Below are 18707 nucleotides of genomic sequence, written 5' to 3' on the forward strand. Positions count from 1 at the left end.
ACCTTGGTTTCACATTCCTTAATATCTTAACCCAATAAAACCTGCCAATCTTAGAATTGAAATGCCTGGTTGAGTCACAGTCTCAACAGTTTTTCTGGGAGGAGAGTGTTCCTGATTCCCACTCCCCTTTGTGGGAGAAGGTATTTGTTGACATCATCCCTGAATGACCTGGCTCTATCTTTAACACACTTGCCCACTTGTTTTGGACTGCCTTAAACAATGGAAGTAGCTTCTCTGTGATGAATCAATTAACTCCTTTAATCATCTCAACCACATCAATTAGATAACCCATTAATTTCCTCTTAGTTGAGGGAATATAAAATCTTGCCCTAGAAGTCTTATGGCACAGTGGTAGTGTCCTTGCCTCTGAGGTAGGCAGCCCAGATTTGAATCACAGCCTGCTTCAGAGGTATGTCATAACGTTCCTGAAAAATTGGATAAAACAATATTTAAACTCTTGCCCTCTCCTCGAAATCTCATTGTAATAAAAAAAGGACCCGAACCAGCGCAATTAATCTCTTCTTCCTGTCCCCTCCTTTCATTTTGATAAGGTGAAAGCAATTCTTCATGAAAATTAATGATACTGAAGAAGTGTCAGGCACGGTTGTGTTGGTACAGTCGAGAGAAATCGAGGCAGCAACAGAACAAGTTTAAAAACTAAAGGTTAATAAAGAATATCAAAAAGCAAAAAAAACCAATAGCTACTTGAAAAGAATTTTTCTTGCATTTTGAACTTGAATGCTGAATGTAGAATTAAAGACAGGATTCTTGGCAGTGTGGAGGAACAGAGGGATCTAGGTGTTTAAGTACATAGATCCCTCAAAGTTGCCAACCAAGTGGATAGCGTTGTTAAGAAAGCATATAGTGTTTTGGCTTTCATTAACAGGGGGATCGAGTTTAAGAGCTGCAAAGTTTTGCAGCAGCTCTACAAGTCCCTGGTGAGACCACACTTGGAATATTGTGTCCAATTCTGGTCGCCCTACTATAGGAAAGATGCAGAAGCTTTGGAGAGGATGCAAAGAAGGTTTATCAGGATGCTGCCTGGACTGGAGGGCTTGTCTTATGAAGAGAGGTTGACTAAGCTTGCGCTTTTCTCTCTGGAGAGAAGGAGGATGAGAGGTGACCTGATGGAGGTCTACAAGGTAATGAGAGGCATGGATAGAGTCAATAGCCAGAAACTTTTCCCCAGGGCTGGACTGACTAGCACGAGGGGTCACAGTTTTAAGATATTAGGAGGAAGATATGGAGGAGACGTCAGAAGTAGGTTCTTTACACAGAGAGTTGTGAATACATGGAATGCGTTGCCAGTGGTGGTGGTGGAGTCATGAAGGACATTTAAGTGACTGCTGGACATGTACATGGACAGCAGTGAATCAAGGGATGCATAGATTAGGGGTTTTTATTTTACATTATAAATAATCCTTGGCACAATATCATGGGCTGAAGGGCCTGTTCTGTGTTGTACTTTTCTATGTTCTATGTTTTATTGTGTTGTATTCTATATTCTTGTGTTCCTTCTGTCTAACCTAAATAACTTTGTCTCAGGATTTACTGGTTCAACAATATATTAAAAATTGGTATTACAGACAGCTTTTTCAGAGAGAAGAGAATCTGTTCAAAAGCATTCATGAAGGATGTGAAATTTTCTGATTGTGTAAATAAGGAGAAGTTGTTTCCACCTGTAGGAGGATTGGTAATCAAAGGGTACAGAATCATGATACTTGGCAATGAAAAGGCCACATGTCAGGATTTACTTTTATGTAGCCACTTATTATGATCTGGAATGGTATATCGAAGAGGATGGTCGTAGCAAATTCTGCAAGTGGAAACACTTGATGATGCTGTACAGGCTTGGTGGGATAGTAAAGTTTGATTTTGCATGACAGACCTGAGGCTAGGTCCTCCCAACACTTTTTGTAGTCATGTAGAGCATGTTCTCGCACTCTGTAAATAGTTGTAGAGAAGCAATAAACCATATCTTATCCACTCTCCAAGACTCTTCTTCTTAGGCCAGGAGGTGGCTAACCTCGCACACACTAGACCACGTAACTTCTAAGAAACCTGCATTCTTAGAAGATGCACACACAGCAGATTCATTCATAACTTTCAAAAAGGAATTGGAAAAATACCAGAGAGACCAAATTTACACGACCATGGAGAAGGGGGAGGGAATGGGATAATGAAACTTCTTTCATAGAGCCAGCATTTCCGTGCTATAACTTTCTTTGATTGCTTCAAACTCTAACACTGTTTGCATTCTAGTTTATAACCCTGCGTGACTGACAACTTAACGTTTCCTTCAACAAATGGTATTTTGATCTTTTTGTCTTCTTCTCAAATCAACAAAACCTCATGTGTCTCAGTGATGTGTTGAACCATTGTTGTAAATTATTTGAACCGGTGGAAATTGCTGACTGCCATTTCACAAGATGTGTCTATGCAGATAGTCTAATAGGCTGAGCTATGCAGAGAGTAAAATATCACGATCATGACACTGCAATGACTATTGTAAGAACCTCTGCAAAGTACAGTAACATTGCCAATTTTAATTTACCAAATTTTGCTCACTGTTTATGGATGTTTAATTTGGTGACTGTCAAACACAAATGGGACTACTTCAGATCTGGAAAATAACACTTTTTAAACATAAATATTAAAGTATTAAGAGGTGAGTCATGGTTTAATGAATTGAGTAAGTCAGAACCAGTTCATTTTGTCATTCATTGGCATGTGTGACTCCATGTTTTCAATTTATTTTCATAACATTTCAAATGTTCTTTCCCTTCAGTTTGCACTTGGCTTGTGGGATGGTGAACCATATTGAAAATCGACTAAATGTACAGAGTATGGTCATTCGTGCACCAACAATCTTCTGCAATAAAAACAGAAAGAGCTAGAGAAATCCAGCATCTGTGGAGAGAGAAACAGTCAACATTTTGAATCCAATATGTTTATTTGGAAAGCACTTTTGGAGCATTGTCCTATGTTAAAAGTGCAATATCCATGTCATCAAACTGGCGTTTTTAGCTTCTTAACTTGAAATTTAAGCAAATGTCATATTAAAAAAGTGCTTGAATTCTCCACTGGGAAGCAAGGACTTTCCAAAATCTCTCTCCCTCGTTTATCTTCTCATCTTTTTCTCTCTCTCTCTCTCTCTTCCATTTTACTCCTCTTTTTCTCTCTCTTTCTCACATTGTTATTTCCTTTATTTTTTCTGTGTGTGTGTGTGTGCTCCTCACAAGCACACAACTAATCAATTTACATAATACTTAATTAGAAATATCAAACAAAATATCTTTTTGCAAGAGATGTTCGTTTGAGTTATCATCTGGTGTGCAAGCAGTCCATGAAGAATAGGTTTAATTGACAAAAGAGATGTCATGGAGCAGGAAGGAAATAGAATTCCAGACAATAGGAATTCAGTTATGTTAAGATGACAGTTATGTTTCTATATTAATAGTACAGAGTAGCTTAAACCTGAATCAATCTGATCAATTACAAAACAATGTCATTTATTTTGTTTCTCTATCTTTTGCAGTGAAATGAGCTGTGCAACAAAATATATGTAAGATAATTAATTACACAATTATTAACATTTTCATCCAGAGAATGGTAGGTGTCTGGAAATCACTGACCAGTTTGATGATGGAAGCAGAAACCCTCAACCCATTTTAAAGGAACATGGACTTGCGCCTGAAGCGTTGTAACTATAAGGCTACAGACCATTCCTGGAATGTGGGATTAGAATGGGTGTCTGGTTTATTCAGCCAGTATGAGAGTGGTGGGCTGAATGGCCTCTTTCTGCGTTGTAACCTTTTTTAAATGCATTCACGGGAAGAGGGCTTTGCTGGCCAGGCCCAGCATTTATTGCCCATCCCTAATTGCCCAGAGGGCAGTTAAGAGTCAACCACATTGTTGTGGGTCTGGAGTCCCATGTAGACCAGACCAGATTTGGTTGACAGTTTCCTTCCCTAAAGGACATTAGGGAACCAGTTGGATTTTTCCTGGCAATTGGCAATGGTCATCATTAGACTCTTAATTTCAGACTTTTTTTTGTATGCTGAATTTTTGTATGATTTCTGCAACTCTAAATGATATTGCCAAATATTGCCATTTTTGAAGACTTGAATAATGTTACAGTTTAGGAAAAGATAAGTTTAAAAATGGCAGTATGGGAGCTAATTGTTACAGAAGTTCTCAAAGCTTACAAATATCCAACCTCTATGATCTTGTTATTAGATTGATTTTAAAGCAATTGTTCAAAGTTTGTGTTTTTCTTCTGAATTCCCAGTGCGCATACTGCTGCTCCCTGTTGAAGTGGCATACAATAGCCAATTCAACATAGCTACAAAGGCCTAAGTGTGTGCAGTGCTAATGCATACCAACATTAAAATGCTGCTGTATTTATCTCAGGCACAGCTGATATGTAGGAGCAAGGTAAAAGTGCCAGCAATGTATCAGTCATGGCTCTGTGGGTAGCACTCTCACCTCTGAGTCAGATGATTGTAAATTCAAGTTCCACAACAAAGACTTCACCCAACCCATAACGCAGTCTGAAGCTCACACTGATGGAGGGATGTGTTGTTGGATGGCAGTACTGGAGGATTGCTGCACTTTTGGAGGTTCTGTCTGCCAGGGCTGGTATTAAACTTGTCTGTCCTTGACACGGGATGTTAAAGATTCAGTGCCACTATTTGAGAAAGGATAGCCAAGTACTCCTTGGTGTCTTGGAACCAATATTTATCCGTCAATCAACATCACGAAAAGAAGGAAATCTGGTCATTATGTTATTGATGTTTGCAGGAGCTTGCTGTTTGCATGTTTGCTGCTGTTTTTTTCAACGTTAGCATGGTGACTGTACTTGGAAAGTACTTCATTGGCTATGAAGCACTGATTATCCTGATTTTGTGAACACTGCTACAGAAAAGCAAGTTTGTTTTTAGACGTGTAATTTGCTTCTCTGCCTTGCTCTGCAGAACTGCTGATACAGCTTTGTTAAGTGTTAGGATATAATAAGGTCAACTACATTCCCTCTGGGAAGATTATGTTTATTTTTGTCTAGTAAGTGGTTTGAATAGCACAGTCGCTGGGGGCTGCTTGTGGTTATTGAGGGAAATTGTTGATAGTGTTACATTATTCCAATAGATCTCTGATATGAGGAGGGTTTGTGTTTCCCTGAGAAATTAGTCTTTTGACAGAAATCGATTGAGACATGTAGCGCTTGTTCCTTTTGAGGTTTGGAATAAAAAGGGGCATTAAAGGTACTTCCTTAAAGGCCCGTATTGCAGAAAAATAGAAAGGAAAAATTATTAACAAGGATATAACACCAGAACTGAGAGTTTTAACTATCAGAAATCATTGAACAGGCTGGAGAGCTTCCTTCAAGAAAAGGGAAGGCTGAGGGGTGACCTGATGAAAGTCTTTAAGGTTATTAAATCACTTGATGCGGCAAACACAGAGAAGACTTTTACATATGCTAGAACTATGGACCTTCAGTATAAGATAGTGACCAATATATCTACAGTAATGCAGAATTCTGGAGAAACATCTTTACTCAGAAAGGGGTGAGAATATCCTGACTACCACAGGAATGGCTGAGGTGAATAAAGCAGGTATAATTCAGAGTAAGCTGGATAAGCATGAGGGAGAAAGGAATAGAAGGATATGCTGGTAGAGTGAGGTGAAGTAGAACAGAAAGAGGCTAAGGCAGAGCATAAATATAGCATAGACCAGTTGAGCTGAATAGCCTGCTTCTGTTGCTGTAGTTTCCCTAGAATTCTACATAGATTGCCTTTAATATGTGTTATTATACTCTTCTGCAAACATCCCTCTTCATTAAATACCATGTTTGTTGAATATGTAAAAAAGCTAGCATCAACAGTGATCATCTGTGAGATACTAGCCTCTGCCTAATTGTGGAACTTTACTGCACTGGTCATATTATAACACTAAACTGAAGTGGTACCAGCTCTGACTCATTGCAAACTATACAACTATATAAATCATTTCAAGCTTTGCATTAGTGTAAGTATAATTAAAATTAATTATGTTAATCAACTGTAAACATTTTGACTGTAAAATTCAGTTCAGTGCAACTACTGGAAGCTCTTTGAGTAGGACTTGATTATTTGACACCATGCTCTACCATTCAACATTCTTTACAATCAATAGAGAATACATAGTTAAAAATCACACAACACCAGGTTATAGTCCAACAGGTTTAATTGGAAGCATACTAGCTTTCGGAGCGACGCTCCGATCACCTAATGAAGGAGCATCGCTCCGAAAGCTAGTGTGCTTCCAATTAAATCTGTTGGACTATAACCTGGTGTTGTGTGATTTTTAACTTTGTACACCCCAGTCCAACACTGGCATCTCCAAATAGAGAATACATGTTCAATATAAGGGGGTCCAAGCAGCAATAATTCCTCACTGACAACAACCTGGATGTCTTTGTACATGTGTGGCTCCTTTATATTACTCTGCATGTGCAGTCATGAAAATAAAATGTAGAGAGCACTTGCATTTAAACAAATTGGCATGCAGTGCAAAAATAATTTTTTGGGCATTGTCCAGTCCTAATCTTATTTAAAAGATTCTGTGCCCACTTTTCAGGTGAGATAATTTACAGTGTTCTACTTTTGCACAGCTTGGGGAGTATGCTGGAGTGTTTTTGGAGGTGTAGTGAATTCCTCAATTTGACAGTGAATGTTGTGGCATCCTCACAGGGAGAGTAGGGAATTTGGTGATCTGTCCACATACAGTCTGCAACACGATTGGGGACAAAAGGGGTAGGGACTCTGCTCTGAAGCAGGACAGAAGATGGGGGCAGAGGCTGTGGAAAGGACAATCTCGATACACTGCTCTGTGCCAAGTTGGAGTAAGATCCCTCCCTGCTCCTTGGAAGTGACAAGGGCCTGGTTAGTAGGCAGTCACAGCACCCAACATCTCAGACTGCATGTCCATCAGCATTATCCCTTATGCTGCTTCATGGAGATCCACATATAAATTGCTAGTAGCAAAACTTGCCCATCATCTGAGGTGGCATTTTAACCATCCTTAATTAACCCTGGTCTCGTGCAACCTATTTGGACTCATCATTTGTGATCTAAACCCTGCACTGACCCCCAGTGTTTGAACTAGTGGTTATGAGAGTCAGGTCAAGTGATAGGATCTCCTCATCAAAGCTGCCTTGTTACTCCCTCCTCCTCCTCCTCCTGGGTGTTGCTGTGACTAGGCAGACAGCTGTGGTTAGGGGCGTCTGAAAGCAGGAACTCAGAAAGTGGTATTGTTGTAATGGAATTGGAAGAGAGAGGAATGGAAGAGGTCCATGGACATATCATGAGGAATTGCTAGATAGTGTGTGAAGGTAAGCTGGAGTTAAGAAGAGGTACACAGCAGGGACACAGCAAGTACCTGGATGCTGTTGTGTGGGATTTTGTAGCTCTGTTATTGCTGAAGCTGAGAATCATCTTTTGAGGAGATGAAAGTGGCCTTATCCTCCACCAGCTTTGTTCAGTTTCCTTGTGTTGTTAACCATCTTGTCCTGAAAAAGAGTCAATGCTTTGCATTGTTTTTGGTTGATATGCCTGCCATAGCTGAATAGCTGGAGATATGTGGGTACAGTCGGGGTGGGTGTATGGTGATCAGTGACAGGTATGGTCAGGGTCTGAATATTAAGTCTGAATCTTGATTGACAGGTACTGCTTTGTAATGGAGTGTGAGAGGTTGGTTGTATAGCAAGCGATGAAATGCATTCATTGACATTGCCCACCCACAAGAGGTCATCCACTTTCTTGTTGGACTATTGCCAGGTGTTCAAGTCCAGATGATGGGAATCAATTTCATTGTCTGCCTGCTCCCATTCCTTTGTAGAATGTCCTGGCCTCCTGCGCAAACATTGCCTCTCCTTCTCTTTCACATCACTGTTAAATCCTCCAGTCTCTCATCTTTGAATAGCAGAGCCCTATCTCTTTCCCAATGTTGCATTTGTCCAGTTCTTACATGTAGCTAGTGTCACCAGCAGTCATTGCAGCTCTCTTCCATTGATTGTAGCCTCCTTTTAAGAGGAGAAGGAAGTCTGCATCAGGTGAGAAATGTGAATACCACTGGGTCCTAAACCGAACACTGCCATTCAATAGTATGGCCATTGCGTAGACCAGTGGTACAATCAGATTAATGAAGAAACAACACTAAATCTGCAGGCTGTTAACTTTCATAGGAACAGGTCTTGCTGTCTTTTAAGTCACAATCCCAGTGCACAAAACAATGCAAAGACCAACTTTTAGCCCCTTAGTTCCAGTTTCTTTAACACTGGGAAAGGGCTTCCTGTCTTTAGACAGTTCCATTAACATTCAAAAGGTAACTTGCTTGATGAAAGTGCATCAAGCTCCATGTGGATGAGACAGAATCAGTGTAAAGCAATGAAAGGAATTTTGTTGCTATTTGTTTGCATGTACACATAGCCATCAGTATAACTCAGCACTGCGATTTTTTTTTGTGCATCTTAGCTGTAGTATGCCAGGGTTTGAGTTAATATGCTGGGGAAATGATGTATTGTGCTTCGATCATTAGCCTCATGGGTGGTTGAACGCAGATTCATTCTCTCCAATTCCCATAATCTCAGGAGTCTGCATGCAGAAATAAACAAAGAACAGAGGCCAACACTTCAACACAGGGAAGAAAAATTGGACAGGGAATTATTTCCAGGCCAGTTATGTCTATCTCCGAAATTCCTTAATTCAGTGCTGCACTGGTGGATGGAACCAGTGTGTGATATATTTATGTGTAATTGGAGAGAAAACAATTAAGTTAATTTATTTAATTTTTCATAAAGGCAGATTGATTGGTAATGTATTACCAATTACCACATGATCTAAAACGGGTGTGGGCTATTCCAACCCCAATGTTTTATAGTGAGATTAATGTTTTTTTATAAACAAGTTTTTAAGGCAAGTTGTTAAAACTAATGACAAGGTTGAGGTTGAGATGCCATTTGTGTGAGGAAATAGTGGAGCAGTGTAATTCAAGCAGTAAGATATGGGAGATTTGATAATCACGGTGTCTCTCTTCATCTCTGAACTCACTTGACTATTTGCATATTAGTATTAGCGTATTGTAAACCCTTCCTTAATGTTTCTGGGCTAATAATATGGTGGTGTCTACAGTCAGTTCATTTTTAGTTAAATTATGTAGTAGCTTCTTTGCAATGTTGGCTGTAGCTTAGTGGATAGCCCTCTTACCTTTGAGTTAGAAATTTGTGTGTTCAAGTTCCCCTCATCCAGAAGTATTGTTTGGAAGAAATGATAAAATGAGGTTCTGTCTGCCCTCTCAAGTAAATGTAACTGGTCCCATCACACTATCTTGAACAAGAGTTGATGGAGTTCTTTGACCAATGTTTATCCCTCAAGCAGAACTACAAAAGAATCAGATTTCTGGTCATTTCCATGTGACTCTTTGTGGGTTCTTGCTCAGCACAACTCGACTGCTAAATTTCCTGTAGTGTAACAGTGACAATGCTCCAAAAATCATAATAAAAATGTTGCGTAGATACAAGTTTTAATTACACTGTTACTCCAGTTTTTGATTTCAAAATGAGATTGATTTTATCATAATGGTGCTACTAGTTACGTATAAACTCATTTATTCATATATTGCTTCTGCAATAAATAATCTTGTATGTTGTGTTATGTTCTCTCAACCTGAAGATTTCAATTGAAATTACACATTTCTATTAACAGCATAATGAAACTTAGTCTTTAATAATAATTTAATGATTCAAAAGTTGAACTGTATTGCAGAGAAAATGGATTACATCAAATAATTCCAAACTAAAATGACCAAAATGAGTAAAGCATCTTGACTTCTGATATTGATTTATGACCGAATTTGTATGAATTTTAACCCATGTACTGAGAATTAAAACAGAATCTAACCAGTTCTTTGGGACTGTTTGATGGGAAAGGCCTTCAACAGCTGGGGAAACATAGATTTGAAACAACCTTTGAGGATGTTCTGAAATCTATCCTTTAAACTATGGTGTGACATTAGATAAATATAGTAAAGTCTTTCACAGGAGGATGTCTTATGATGCAGTGGATAGTTTTTCTGCAAGCCTCTGATCTTCAACAGTTTACTTTTTTATTGTTTATTCCTTCATGTGATGCATGGGTTATGGGCAAAGTCTACATTTGAAGTCCATCTTTAATTGTCCTTGAACTGAATAGGTTGTTAGGCTTCTTCAGGTGGCAAGGGTCAGCTACATTGCTGTGAATCCAGAGTCACATATAAGTCAGACTGGATAAGCACTTCAAGACTTCCTTTCATAAAGGATATTAGAAACCGAAGAGGTTTTTGTAACAATCAGTGAAAGATGGCATGTTCACCATTACGGAGACAATGGAATCATAGTATCACAGAATCGCTGCAGTGTGGAAGCAGGGTATTTGGCCCATCGAGTCCACACTAACTCGCCAAAGAGCATCCCACCCAGAATCCCATTTCCCACCCCACCCTATGCCTGTAACTCTGCATTTACCCTGGTTAACCCACCTAACCAACGCATCCCTGGACATAATGGACATTTTAGCATGGCCAATCCACCTAACCTGCATATCTTTGGATTGTGGGAGGAAACCAGAACACCTGTAGGAAACCCATACAAACATGGGAGAATGTGCAAACACCACACAGACAGTTGCCCTAGAGTGAAACTAACTTTCACAAGTTATCTTTATATTCAGTTATTTATTTAATTGATTATAACATGAAATGACAAAGACTCAAAAAGCTGCGCTTGATCCAGTCCTTAATCCAAAGAAGTACATCGTATTTATAGTACATAAATAGGCCATTCAGCCCAACAATTCCCTTCTGGTGTTTATCTGTCTCACACATCTCCTTCCACTCTTCTTGATCTCACTCCATTAGCTGAACCTTTGTTCCTTTTCAACTCATTTAGTAAATCTCCTGTCAATGTGCACCTGTTATCCTGGAGATAACTGATATCTTTTATGTACTCCAACAAGACCTAATGTTGCTGGTGGTACTCTAACAAATCACCTCTGCGCTGTCACAAGACCTAGACATTCTTCTCAATGTATAATGCTCAGGGTTGGTCACAATATTTCAGTTGAGGCATAACCAGTGTTTTATTATTATATAACATAATTATATAACTTTCTTGCTTTTCTATTCTGTGTTGCCAGTTATAAAGCCTCAATATCCAATATGCCTTTTGAATAATCTTTACAACTTGTCCTGACATCCTAAACTCTGCACTACCTTTAAATTTAACTAGTTAATTTTATATTGAATTATCATCCTGGACCCATAAACCGTACTATTATAAACTGTTGCTGTGAGTGGGTTTACAGCATCAAAGATGTGTGCTATCATAATTGTGGCTTTAAGTAAGTTGAAAGCATAGAATGGTGATGGATCTAAAAAAAATCCAGTCTTTAGCTCTTTATTTCACAATCTAACACCTTGTACAACTCTCTAACCCCCATAAAATAGCAACACAAATAATTAGAAATGTATGACAAATAATGGGTTGAATATCCAAGATGTTGCCTGACAAACTGGACTACTAAGCTCAAAACATTGCCCCAGTGTGTGTCCAATATTTTCTGCCTGAAGTGATGGCAATTTGCAAAATCAATTACAGCTGGGGCAATTGCTAAAAAAAATCCATTATGCAATTTTGTGTCTAATGATTTAATGACAATGGCGTATTTATATTGCATTGCAGCACACATTTCCTAATTGCTTTATATGTTTTCTACCAGATGAGTAAATATGTTTTAAATCAGAGATTGCATTTCCACTAACATAAAGAACAGTTGTTTGTCAGAGATCAAATAATAACATATTTGTGCAATCCATGTACAATATATTATTTTTTCCAGTACCTTGCTTAAACAATTGAGCTTCTGCAGGGATTTTCTTGAGAGGGAGTGGCTTTTATTCTTGGTTCCATTTTTAGCTTGTGCAAGTATAGTGCATTTCCAGTGCTTTGACTAACATGTTTTATTGTTAATATAATGGCTCATTGTGTCTCTCACAGAGGCAGCAATTTGCCAAATTGTGACTTTCAACCCTGAGAAAGAAAGGAGCAGCTAGGCAATACCACCATCTCTAGCAGCTACATAGATTCCATCTGGGTCAGTCCAGCAATTAGAAGGATAACAAGCCTAGCAAGGACAAATTATTTCAATTCTAAAACTGCCCAGGAGCAAAAGCTGACCAGAAAAAGTTATCTCCTCCCAGAGTAATAATGCTCTCCACTTTTGTTTTCTTGTTTATTTTCAAGGGAGCTTCTACGGCTGGACAATCAAGGTGAGATTTGAAAATGTTGTTTTGTTGCATGTTTGGGGACTAACTGTTTAGTCCTCTAAAGTAATGCTGCTGGAACTTTTGCTGAAACTCGACTTAAGATTGATCTATTTACATGCCATCTTTACACATGATGGGAGCTTCTGCTGTCTTACAGGTCTCCCAACTTAATCATTGACTCTGGCATTGTCTTTACATTTAAATCACCATCATTGTATACTTTTAATATTAATCCCATTGCTCTACACTTTCTTGCTTGATAGTCTATCTTGCACATAAAGTAACAGCTTAGCAATTCATGACAGGCTTCAGTTCACTAAAGCCATCTTCAGAAAGATTGGCAAATGTGTATATGAAGGCATCAGGAAGGATGGATGTGACTTTCTGTTCTGGTCACAAGAATGTGCAACAACACAAGTGGACGGCACGGTGGCACAGTGGTTAGCCCTGCTGCCTCACAGCGCCTGAGATCCGGGTTCAATTCCCGACTCAGGCGACTGAGTGTGTGGAGTTTGCACGTTCTCCCCATGCCTGCGTGGGTTTCCTCCAGGTGCTCCGGTTTCCTCCCACAGTCCAAAGATGTGCGGGTCAGGTGAATTGGCCATGCTAAATTGCCCGTAGTGTTAGGTAAGGAGTAAACGTAGGGGTATGGGTGGGTTGCGCTTTGGCGGGTTGGTGTGGACTTGTTGGGCCGAAGGGCCTGTTTCCACACTGTAAGTAATCTAGTTACACTCCCAATGATCAGTTACTGGCTGTTAGGGTACACCCCTGAGTAAAAAATGTTCGGGCACTAACAGGAATGGTATGCACCACTGCATGTGAATTGTATTTTGAATCAGTTATCATGACTTGCTCATTCTCAAGATTAAAAATCTATAAATTGTTAAGTATAAATGTAAATTGTTAAGTGTAAATTAAGTACAAACCTATATTAGAATTAAGCAGAATACATCATTTTTATTGCAACAATCAAATCGTTATGATGGAATCTGCATTCCAAATCAAGGACTAAAACAAAATATTATGGATGCTGGAAATGAGAAATAAAAGTGGATAATGTCCATGTTACAAGTGTATTGTGAGTTTTAAACAAAATCGCTCTACTTAGTCTCATCACCTCTCCCTGGTGTTCTGATGGAAATTTCAAAATCAAGAGAGGTTTGGCTTGAGTTGACAAAGACAAACTGTTGTTATTTCTAAAAGAATCGAGGGTGAGAGGGTACAGATTGAAAGTAATTTGAAAATTCAACAAATGCAAAGTAAGAAAAGAACTTTTCTCACAAAAAGTTCAGGTATGGAATGCACTGGAGAGAAGTATCTCTCCACCCCCTTGGCTGATAAGCCTCATTCCTGATGAAGAGCTTTTGCCTGAAACGTCGTTTCTCCTGCTCCTCAGGTGCTGCCTGACCTGCTGTGCTTTTCCAGCAACACACTCTTGACAAGTTCAATTGAGACATTCAATGGAGAATTGGGTGAACATTTAAAAAGAACTGCATACAAAGGCATAGGAAAAAGGCCAGAAAATGGCAATAAGTCATAATGTTAATTTGGAGAGCTGTTACAGACACAATGGGCCAGGCTGCCTTCTTCTGCAATGTTATACTTTTGTGATTTTGTGAATTATGAGTAGGCTCTTTTTTAAATGGATTTAAAAGAATTATTCTTTATTTTTAGCATATTTATGACTCTTACAAGGGTTTTAAAAGAATGTCCAAATAATGTTTGGTGAAACTTAGCAAGTCTGGTAGCATCTGTGGAGAGAGAATAGGAGCTAATGTTTCAGGGTAAATGATTGAAAACAGTCAGACCTGCTGAGTTTCTCCAGCGCTTCATGTTTTATTTCTGATTTCCAGCATCCACAGTATTTTGTGTTTATTTGAGTACCGAAGGAGTGCTGCACTGTTGGAGAGTCAGCACTAAGAGAATGGTGCACTGTCAGAGGGTCAGTGCTGAGGGAGTGCTGCACTGTCAGAGGGTCAGTGCTGAGGGAGTGCTGCACTGTCAGAGGGTCAGTACTGAGGGAGTACTGCACTGTCAGAGGGTCAGTACTGAGGGAGTGCTGCACTGTCAGAGTGTCAGGATTGAGGACGTACTGCACTGTCAGAGGGACAGTACTGAGGGAGTGCTGCACCGTCAGAGGGTCAGTACTGAGGGAGTGCTGCACTGTTGGAGAGTCAGCACCAAGAGAATGGTGCACTGTCAGAGGGTCAGTACTGAGGGAGTACTGCACTGTCAGAGGGTCAGTACTGAGGGAGTGCTGCACTGTCAGAGGGTCAGTGCTGAGGGACTGCTGCACTGTCAGAGGGCCAGTGCTGAAGGAGTGCTGCACTGTCAGAAGGTCAGTACTGAGGGAGTGCTACACTGTCAGAGGGCCAGTGCTGAAGGAGTGCTGCACTGTCAGAGGGTCAGTACTGAGGGAGTGCTACACTGCTGGAGAGTCAATCCTGAGGGAGTGCTGGACTTTTGTAGGGTCCGTACTGAGACATTGCCGCACTGTAGAGGATCATTGATGGAATGCTGCACTGTCAGAGAGTCAGTAATGTTCAGTATGAACTAAAAGGTGTTGAAAAAGTCTTCGATTTTATAGTGTTGAGAAAAGGAAGGAAGGGGCAAGTGAAGCAGATGGTAAAGGTGTCCCACAGCAAAAGAAACAGTGAGTGCTAATAGTAATAGAGAAGATGTACGGAAGATAATTAGGTGTTAAAGACAGGTATTAATAGCAGAAAATAGGTCAGCTCTACTGACAGTGTCAATAATGAAGGGCAGAGTGCACGGTCTAAAGTGTTGACCTCATTGTTGAGGCTGTAAAATGAGATGCTATTCTTCGGTCTTATGTCAGGCTTCAGCGGAACACTATAGCAGGCCGAGAACAGAAGTATGAGAGCATGGTGTAAGGTTGACATTGGGAAGAATAATAGGTGAATAAGGACTGCTTCTTCAATACACCAATAATTTAAATGTGAAGACTTATTCTGAATGAAATTCTTTTACATTATACCCCAGTAATACTAATCTAGTCCAAAAGCTTATTCAAAGAAATGATGCCAGATGATCTAAATGGGGAGATGTAGTAATTATAACATTCAGCATCATTTCCCAGTGGCTGTAGCAGGTCGGTCTGCTGATTGATAAGCTTCTGAATTTGTTTGGTTAAAAACTTATCAACGTCTTGTTCTTGAACTGTGGCTCAAAGTGGCAGCACTTTCACCTCTGAGTTTGAAGATTGTGGGTTTGAGTCCTACTCCACAGCTTTAATTGTAAGTCCTACGCTGACCCTCCCTGTTATATGATTAGGAAGACTGCACTGACTATGCTGAGGTACTATTTTTTGATAAGACTTTAGAGTGAGACTCCATTTACCATCTAAGGCCAATGCAAAAGGTCCCATTTTGAAGAAGACCAGTGCTGTTTTCCTCAGTGTCATGGTTTATTTAAATATTTTTATCCTTCAATGAACAACAAAGAAACAGATGGAATGATTGTAATCACAATACTGTGGAAGCTGTCTGTGCATAAATTAGCTTCTGTCTTTCCACATTGCAACAATGACTTCAAAGTAATTCACTGGATCTAAAGTGCTTTGGAATATATGATAATTGAGAAAGTTGCGTATAATTAGAGTTTGTTTCTGGAGTCCAGGTTGCATGACTAAGTGCACTATGTACAGGCATGTTGTAGTCTGGAGCTGTGGATAGTGATGGGAGTGTCTCCAACATTATTTTCATCCCATGGCTGACCAGGAATCTCTCCTGCTCTTACTCCCTGTAATTGCCACGTGTTGGAAGGATTGTGGACTGATGCTGTTGGGTCATGTTTTGAACACCTCTTCAATGGTTTTTAAGTACTGGTTTGGGGCTGAAATCTGGAGCTCCTTTCTCTGAGGCAGGAGCACCAATTCACCATCATCACTACGCCTTGATTCATTGTTTTTAAATTGGTCTTGTGCTGTAAAGCATTTGAATTTTATCACTTGTTTTCCCTGACACAGTCGTTAAATTGTAAAACTTTGCCTCTGAATGGTGAGATAATTGCTTCCAGAGGTAGTGAAAGCTCTTTGTTTTTGCTTTTTGCCCATTTGAATTATCTATAAGTCTTTTCTGGTGTTGTCTGATGTATTTTTGAATTTCAGTAGTTATTCTGTGCATTACTATTCCCATGGTAATATACAATTGCTGCTATATTAACAACAGCCCATAGAGTTCAGTGTGAAAATTCTGCTGGGAATTGCACTGACAGCAATGGATTTGGAGGACAAGTGCCAGCTGGATCCCAGCTGACTGAGTCCCAAGTGCTGAGTCTTGTCTTTGAATCTAGGCTTTAGCTCCATAAGGATGTTTTCAACCATCTGCACTTCTTGAGCGAAGTGATTATAGATTTGTAGCAACTCCAGTGTAGTTCCCACGCTTTTTTGACCATAGAGCAGCTGAATGTGCTTCTCAGCATTGTCACAACATGAAACTGGTTATGCAGCATATGCTGAGAAGGACCCCCATTAGTGAAAAGCTTCAGATTTCAGAGGTTTTCCCGTTTCTGGTATCAATATTTTCAATCAGTTAATAATTATGTACTTTAATTTTTGAACTTTGCATTTGAACATTTCATTAGAGGTTTATAAAATCATGAGGGGTATGGATAGGATAAATAGACAAAGTCTTTTTCCTGAGGTGGGGGAGTCCAGAACTAGAGGGCATAGGTTTAGGGTGAGAGGGCAAAGATATAAGAGAGACCTTAGAGGCAACTCTTTCACACAGAGGGTATACGTGTTTGGAATGAGCTGCCAGAGGAAATGGTGGAGGCTGGTACAATAGCAACATTTAAAAGCATCTCAATGGTTATATGAATAGGAAGGGTTTGTAGGGATATAGACTGGGTGCTGGCAGGTGGGACTAGATTGGGTTGGAATATCTGGTCGGCATGGACAGGTTAGACTGAAGCGTCTGTTTCCATGCTGTACATCTCAATGACTCTATGTGAAGCAACTTACTGGATCATTTCTTGTAGCATTTGTGATTCATATATTATTTTCTTGATGTGAAATAAAAATGAAGAAAGTATTACAGTGACTTCTGGTCAATGGTAACCTAAAAGTTGGAATTCCCATTGGAAACCTTTCTACCTTTAAGATGGTCTGTCAACCTTTTACCCTCCTGCCTTAATATTTCCTTATGTGAATCAGAGTCTAATTTGCTTGATAATTGCTTCTATGACATGCCTTTTGATGTTTTACTATGTTAAAGGTGCTACATCAATGCAGATTGTTAAAATCTCTGCCTCCAGTTGAGATATTTTCACCCATTCTGGGAAGAACTACAGATTTCTTTTTTCCTTTTTTTATCTAGCCTTTCAAAGCAGCACTTCTGCATATTTTCTGATGTACCATATAGGTAACGGTAACAGTAGAATATGGGTCAAATCCCGGAACCTGTTCCGAACTTAAGTTAGATGATTGACACAAAACGTAACAGCATCGTGAATGATGAAGAGGGCAACAATAAAGTGGCATAAACAGGATATTGAAATGAGTGGAAATATTCCAGATATAATTTAGTGTGAATAACTGTAAAGTGATATGTTTTGGTATGAAGAATGAGAAGAGGTAAGACAAATAAAGGGTACCTTTAAAGAAGTGGATAAACCTGGCAGTATATTTGCACAAATCTATGTTGAAGATGGCAGGGCAGGTTGAGAAAGTAGGCGAAAGTGAGGACTGCTGATGCTGGAGATTAGAGTTGAGAGTGTGGTGCTGGAAAAGCACAACAGGTCAGGCAACATCCGAGCAGCAGGAGAATCGACATTTCAGGCAAAAGCCCTTCCTCAGGAATGAAAAGTGAAGAGCTGATGAAGGGCTTTTGCCCGAAACGTCAACTCTCCTGCTCCTCGAATGCCGCCTGACAGGTTGAGAAAGTGGCTATTAAAGAATGTGGCACCCTGAGGTTTATGAATAGAAGTGTAGGGTGCAAAAGAAAAGTTGTAAAACATTGGTTCAGCCTCAGGGTACAATCAGGAAGGATGTGATGGCTTTTACACAGGGTGCAAAAAAAAACTGGAGAGAGTGGTTCCAGGATGGAGAACTTCAGGAATGAGGATTGAAGTTGGGACTGTTCTCCTCAGACAAAATTGGGAGGAGATTTGAAAGAGGCATTCAAAATCATGAAGGGTCTGGAAAGATTGATAGCGCAAAACTATTCCTAATGGTGAAACATAGAGAATCAGTGGGCACAGATTTAAGGTAACTGGCAAAAGAACCACACATGGAAAAGTGTCTTTCTTAAGCAGCAAGTGATTAAGATCTGAAATGGATTACCTGAGGCAGTACACAATGGAGGCAGATTCATTTCAGGCTTCCGAAAAGCTATTTGGATAAGTAATTG

General features: G+C 39.7%; 1 protein-coding gene across 3 annotated transcripts in view; it reads left to right on the top strand.

Moving 5' to 3' along the window:
* fgf14 (fibroblast growth factor 14) overlaps nucleotides 1-18707 on the top strand; it is a 511831-nt gene that overhangs the window by 97494 nt on the left and 395630 nt on the right. The gene's annotated exons all lie outside the window — the stretch shown is intronic.

Source organism: Hemiscyllium ocellatum, chromosome 6 (genome assembly GCF_020745735.1).
Source record: "Hemiscyllium ocellatum isolate sHemOce1 chromosome 6, sHemOce1.pat.X.cur, whole genome shotgun sequence".
Classification (NCBI taxonomy): Eukaryota; Metazoa; Chordata; class Chondrichthyes; order Orectolobiformes; family Hemiscylliidae; genus Hemiscyllium; species Hemiscyllium ocellatum.